This window comes from Hevea brasiliensis, chromosome 4 (genome assembly GCF_030052815.1).
Source record: "Hevea brasiliensis isolate MT/VB/25A 57/8 chromosome 4, ASM3005281v1, whole genome shotgun sequence".
Classification (NCBI taxonomy): Eukaryota; Viridiplantae; Streptophyta; class Magnoliopsida; order Malpighiales; family Euphorbiaceae; genus Hevea; species Hevea brasiliensis.
In genome coordinates this window covers 100,693,129-100,700,076 of record NC_079496.1, presented here as the reverse complement: position 1 = coordinate 100,700,076, position 6,948 = coordinate 100,693,129, and positions in this window count along the sequence as shown.

The window sequence follows — 6,948 nt, the reverse complement described above, 5'->3', positions numbered from 1 at the left end:
AGCAAATTCATATAGCCGATCTCAATTTTTTAGGGTAAAAGTTTAATTGAGTTGAGTTGAGTATATATTTAATAATTTAAATTATATTTTCTTTTTCTAGAATAAACCAAAAGTGTATAATCAAAGAAATGGAAAATAGCTAGGGGGTTTTTGTGCAAATATAAAAAGACAAAAGGGATGTTAAGTTGGGGGCATGCCTAGGATCTTCAATAAGATGTTGCGGTCAATGAACACTCAAAGATTTTGCAACCTCTTACTCTTTTGTCTATATTCCATTTGGCATCATCGAATTAACCTTTTATACGTGTCAATTGTAATTATTTATGTGTATTTATGTATAAAGATTTTATTTATTGTACTATGAAAGTTTAATTACAAAAATAATTTATATGAATGTTTAATTACAAAAATAATTTATATTTTTACTCACATTTTTTATTTTAATTAAAACTTTTAATTTTGATAAGTCAAAATATATAAAATTGATAATATGACATGCCTATTAATACAAAATTTTTATATTTTGATTGATAAGCCCCATACTTTCATTAAAAAATCTTTATTTAAAAAATTATTTTGAGTTAAGTAAATTAGAGTATGAATCATTCAATTATTAAAATTAAAATTAATATTAAAATTTAAGGATAAATTGATAAAATTAAAATTTTAGCTAAAAGTTAAAATGTACATAAGGATTTAATTTTTTAACTCGCGTATTATGAAATGGATAATTAATTTTTTTAATCATTAGTTCAATAATAATTTCTTATAAAAATAAGAAAAATAAATCTTTTTTTTTTGCAATTGATTAAATTATTTTAAATTTTATTTATGATTATAATTTAATATAATATATATATATAATTAAATAAATGACCCACTAAATAAAATTTTTAACCGCACTTTTGATGTTTAGGAAGAGGTTTTATAAGTTAATGAAAAGTTTTATAAGGTTTTAAATATCCCATATTTATGTTTAAAAGGATTAAGCAAGATATTTTAATATTTTTAAAAATCTTTAAAAATTTATATTTTTTAACCTACCAAATTGATAGGTTGAAAAAAATTTTCTCTTTAAAAACTTTTACTTATTCTTAAATAATAAAAAATTATAAATATTTAAAATTCATAAAAGAATTTACTTTTTTTAATTTAAAAGAATTTACTTAAAAATATAAAAATTAAATCCTATTTTAAAAATTTCTTCAATTTTATCTATTTTATATTTTTACTAAGTCTAAGAGTTAATTTGATTAATTAATTTTACATCCAAATAAATTAAAATTAGCTGGATATTCTCTTTTAAATTTTAATAAAAATTTAACTTTTGAAAATTACCTTGTCATAAGCATAAGAAAATCATATAAAGCATAAAATTTTTAATAAGAACAAGTGTCACACCTTACCTCTCTGTAAAGTATAACATGATCTCGTAGAATAACTAATGAACTACTGAACTTCACCCATCGATAACTCATTAAATATCCTACAAGGGATTTTAAAACCATTTTCCTACTTTTTGGAAGTGGTGAGCATTTTCTTACACTTAATAGAAGTTTAAAAACTTAGTTCAAATTTTTGTCCATTTTATTTTTACGCAATTTTTGAAAAAATTTCGGCAGAGTGCCGTCTGTATTTTACGAAAACAGTTCTTCAAATACCTGTAAAAACACTTCCAATAATTCTTTTTCATCAAACTCACTATTACTTTAACACAATTCAACATCATTTCTCAATTTAATTGTCATAAAAAATAACACTCAATAATTCTATTTATTTTTCATTAAGGTAAAAACAATTTACATTCATCAACCAAACTTTACATTAACAAATCCAAAATATTATTATTACAAACTCTATACAACTGCTTATGACCAGTTTATACATGTACATACATTTACATACATTAAAATAAATATTACAATCAGGGTATAAAATATACCCGACAGAACTTCGGGGGTGTAGCCCTAATATCCTCAGCAACTCACTCTGCTGCTCCTCTAGTCTCTATATCTGCGACAGCAATAACAGCCATCGCTGAGTACTATGACTCAGTGGTGCACAACATACTAAAATAATATTTATGTATAATTTAAATCACACTTATTCAAACACATTGCTGAAAATGAAAGACATATGCAAAACATGATTTATAAACTTTTAGTCCAACAATTTCATTTAGGAATTCTCAAATCAATTTCATAAAAACACACAGTTATATCATGCTATTCGAAACATATTCATCTCAATAGCCGAAGGCTTATGAGAAATCACAAGGCTAGCTAGCTCAAACTATGGGTACCCATTCAATTTCTTCTTCTACGAGCACACACCTCAACACTTCAACCAGAGAGAGAATCAAAATTTGAAACTATTTCTTCCCACTAGTCACGCTAGTGAGGTATTCAAATGTATGGTCATGACACTGTGGTTTCAAAGCTATCTTAACAATATACTAAACATTTATTGTCATTTCAAACACATACAAGTAAACTTTCAACAATTTAAGTCAAAAGTATAATACTCATTTTGCAATATAAGCAATTCATTTCATGCACTTTACAAATAAATTTTAAAAAATATTAATATTGTGCACAAACCTTAAGCGAGTTGCTTCTTGGCCTTAACTCGATGCTTCGGGTTCTTTCCTAGTATTCTTTTCAACTGAAACACACAATTTTACAATGTTTCAGTACCATAAATTATCATAAGTCCAAAAATAATTTCAAATTTGTTTATATCTAACTTTAATATGCTTAACTTGACGTTCTTTAAAATTTGTATTTCGATGTTACTATTCACAATACTATTCAAGTCAATTTGTTAACTTTCTAATGCTTAATAGATATGGGAATTCTAATTTCATCCACATACCACATTTTGGTTACCTAATTTATTAGTTTTAGTTGTTTTCTCAAATCTTAAGTCTTTTAGGCACAAATTTCAAATTCTCAGTTTTAGTATCCTGTTTTGCACTATTCCATTGGTCATGTTAATGTAGTAATTTAGCTAAGTTTTCTTTATAAAAGTTGTTCCTTATTGTCTTAACTTTATCACTCTTTTTGAATCATCCATTTGGAGTTTTGTAGCCCTAGTTATGGCCATTTGAATATGGCTAGCCGGATTTGGTATTATTCAGAATTCTGGGCATTTACTGGTTAATGATAGTTTTTGTGGGTTGACTGCAGGTGAGTTTTTGGACAACTTATGGTCAAATTTGGGTTTGTTTTCTTCATGAAAGTTATAGGGCTATGTCTCAGCTTTCTTTCGGTATAAAATTCAGGTCATTTGGACCTTCCTAGACCAAGTTATGATCTTTTACGTAACCACTATTCATTTGGTCATTTTTGTACAAGTCAGTTTACCCAATCTGGATTTGACCAAATTGTTCACTAAGTTATGGTCACTTTCTGAGCATGATTCCTGAATAAAAAATGTGTCATTTTGTGTCTAGTTTCATTCTCAATTGGCTTCACACCAATTGGATAGGTAAATTTTCAATTTTGGTCCCTGAAATGGACCTAGGTCAAGCTGTCTGCAAATTGACTTTCACCAATCCGAATTGGAACTTAGTTCCAACAATTCATACATACCACAAATGGTCACAATTGACCATTTTTCAACTCAAATAAGGTCAATAACATCATTTGGCCAATTCTCAAACTTTTCTTCAATTTTTTACAATCTCCAAACCCTAGTTACATACATTTTAACTCTAATGCAAATTTAAAGTGTATATTCATGATTTATACACTTAATTCACTTCAAATAACTATTCAAAACCATCAAACTTATTCATATCAAACCCTAACCCTAGCTGGATGAATTTCATGTTTGGTCCCTCAACAATTATTTTTGTTTGATTTTACACAATTTCTAAGTTAATTACACCAAGAACACAAGTAATAAACTAGAATTTTCAATTAACTCACTAACCTTGAACTTTGAAGTTCAATCTTCAATTCTTCTCCTATTTTCTCCTTTCTTTCTTGCTAAATCACTTCCTCAAGGGAAGAAAACAAGGTTTTATGAGTTAATTTTGGGGAAATTAGGATTTAGTTGGGTGATTTGAAAGCTTGGTGCAAGCTTTAGTGCAAGCTTTAATGGTGAAACAAAAATGGAGGAGGGAGAGAAGTGTGGCTGCCGAATGGGTTGAGGAAGAAGAAATGAAGAATTGTTTTAATTTTTATGTATTTTTATCTTTTATTAAGTCAATTTGACTTAGTCAATTAAAGTGGGTAAATTAAATTTAATTTATGACATCATAATTGTGAGCTAAGGTGATGTAAATAAAGTTTTTCCTTTATTTATTTATTTTTCCTTATTTCTTTAATTTAATTCTTGACCCGAAATTTTCTTTTCTCCAATTTTATAGGACAGTTAGGTCAGGAGTCAGCTCTAGGGGTGAATTGACCAAATTACCCCTCGCTGGTTCAATCCGGTTTGCAAATTATTCTATACTTCTTCTGGATTCCTACCTAATTATTTGACCTGCTTAACAATTCTTTTTCGTAATTTTCTTTTTTCCACTGTGTTTGCAATAGTCTTAAGGACCGTGGCGTCATATTTTACGGTTCGAAATTTGAGTTTAGATTGATCTCGCAGTCATTCCCGAGAAGGTCACCTATCGCTGTGAGTCTCGGCTCATTTAACTTCTTGTGTTCTGTTTTTCTTATTTATACTTAACTATTTGGCAATTACTAATTATTTGCGTTCAGGGCTTATTTAGGTGTCTTAGATATGATTCTAATTTCCTTAATTGTCCGGACTGACACCGGTCACCGGAACAGTAAAATATACTAGGCTATGCAAATAGGGGTATTATAATTCTCTCCCCCTTAAAATAAATTTCGTCTCAAAATTTTACCTGGTATCAATCTCTAAACAGCTGTGGGTGCTGTCTCCTCATGTCCTCCTCTCATTCCCAAGTAGCCTCCTGGCCTGAATGATGGTTCCACAACACTTTTACCAATGGTATTTGCTTGTTCCGTAGCTGCTTCACCTCATAAGCCAGAATCTCTATGGGTTCTTCCTCATATGTGAGGTCTGGATTCACTTCAATATCCTCCACTGGTAGTACATGAGATGGGTCTGATCGATACCTCTTCAACATAGGTACATGGAAGACGTTATGTATCTTTTCTAACTCTGGAGGTAGTGCCAAACGATACGCTAAAGGACCCACTCTCTCCAGAACCTCATATGGCCCAATGAAACGAGGACTCAGTTTTCCCTTTCTACCGAATCTCATAATTTTCTTCCAAGGGGAAATCTTGAGAAATACTTGCTTACCCACTACATACTCAATATCTCGCCTCTTCATATCAATATAGGACTTCTGTTGGTCTGATGCAGCTTTGAGTCGATCTCTAATCAATCAGATTTTCTCCTCAGTCTGCTAAATAATTTCGGGTCCAATCATCTTTCTTTCACCTACTTCATCTCAACACAATGGGGTTCTACATTTTCTGTCATACAAAACTTCATATGGAGGCATCCTAATGCTTGATTGGTAGCTATTGTTGTAAGCAAACTCAATCAAAGGCAAATGTGTGCCCCAACTACCCTCAAACTCAATCACACAAGCTCGTAGCATGTTTTCCAATATCTGAATTACCCTTTCAGACTAGCCATCTGTCTGTGAGTGAAATGCCGTGCTAAAGTTCAATGTAGTTTCTAGGGCTCTCTGAAGACTACCCCAAAATCTAGAAGTGAACCTAGGATCTCTGTCTGATACGATGGATACTGGCACTCCATGCAGTCTCACTATCTCATCAATGTACAACTTGGCCAATTTTTCCAGGCTGTAGTCCATCCGGACAGGCAGAAAATGAGCAGACTTGGTTAGTCTGTCAACTATAACCCATATTGCATCATGACTCTTCTGTGTCCTCGGAAGTCCCATCACAAAATCCATAGTTATTCTCTCCCATTTCCATTCCGGTACTAGTAATGGATGTAACAAACCAGCTGGTACTTGATACTCTGCCTTTACTTACTAATAAGTTAGGCATTTGAAAACAAATTCTGCCACATCTCTTTTCATACCCATCCACTAATAGTGCTTTTTCAGCCCTCTATACATTTTTGTGCCACCAGGGTGCATAGCAAAAGGAGACTCATGTGCTTCCTTCAAAATGATCTGTCTTAAGTCAACGTCATTAGGAACGCACATTCTACCCTAGTGAAGCAGTAAACCGTCATCTCTTACTGAGAATTCTTGTTTCTTGCCCTGCTAGACTTCTTCTAACAGCTTCTGATACTTTTGATCATTATGTGCAGCCATTCTGATCTGATCAATCAATACTGGCTGTACATGCCATGCAACTGTTGTCTAACCCTCATCATTAATTTCTAAGCTGGAATGCAATACTCTCAACTCATGTACCATAGACAAAAGAGTAACCCGTAGACTTGCCTTAGTCTTACGACTTAAGGCGTCAGCCACCACATTAGCTTTCCCTGGCTGATAGTCTATCAGATAATCATAGTCTTTTATCAACTCTAACCATCTCCTCTGTCTCAAATTCAACTCCTTCTGAGTGCTCAGATACTTTAAACTCTTATGATCTGTGTAAATGTAGCACTTCTCCCCATACAAATAGTGTCTCCAGATCTTAAAAGCGAACACAATAGCTGTAAGCTCCAAGTCATGTGTTGGATAATTCCTCTCATGCGGTTTTAGCTGGCATGATGCATAGGCAATGACATTCCGCTCTTGCATCAGTACACAGCCTAACCCATTGTGAGAAGTGTCACTGTAAATAGTATACTCTTTACCCGGGGTAGGTAAAGTAAGAACTAGAGCTTCAGTCAAACTTTTCTTCAACTCATCAAAACTCTATTGGCATTTATCCGTCCATTAAAATTTCATATATTTTCGAAGTAATTTGGTCAATGAAGATGCCAACATGGAGAACCCTTTCACAAATCGGCGGTAGTATCTAG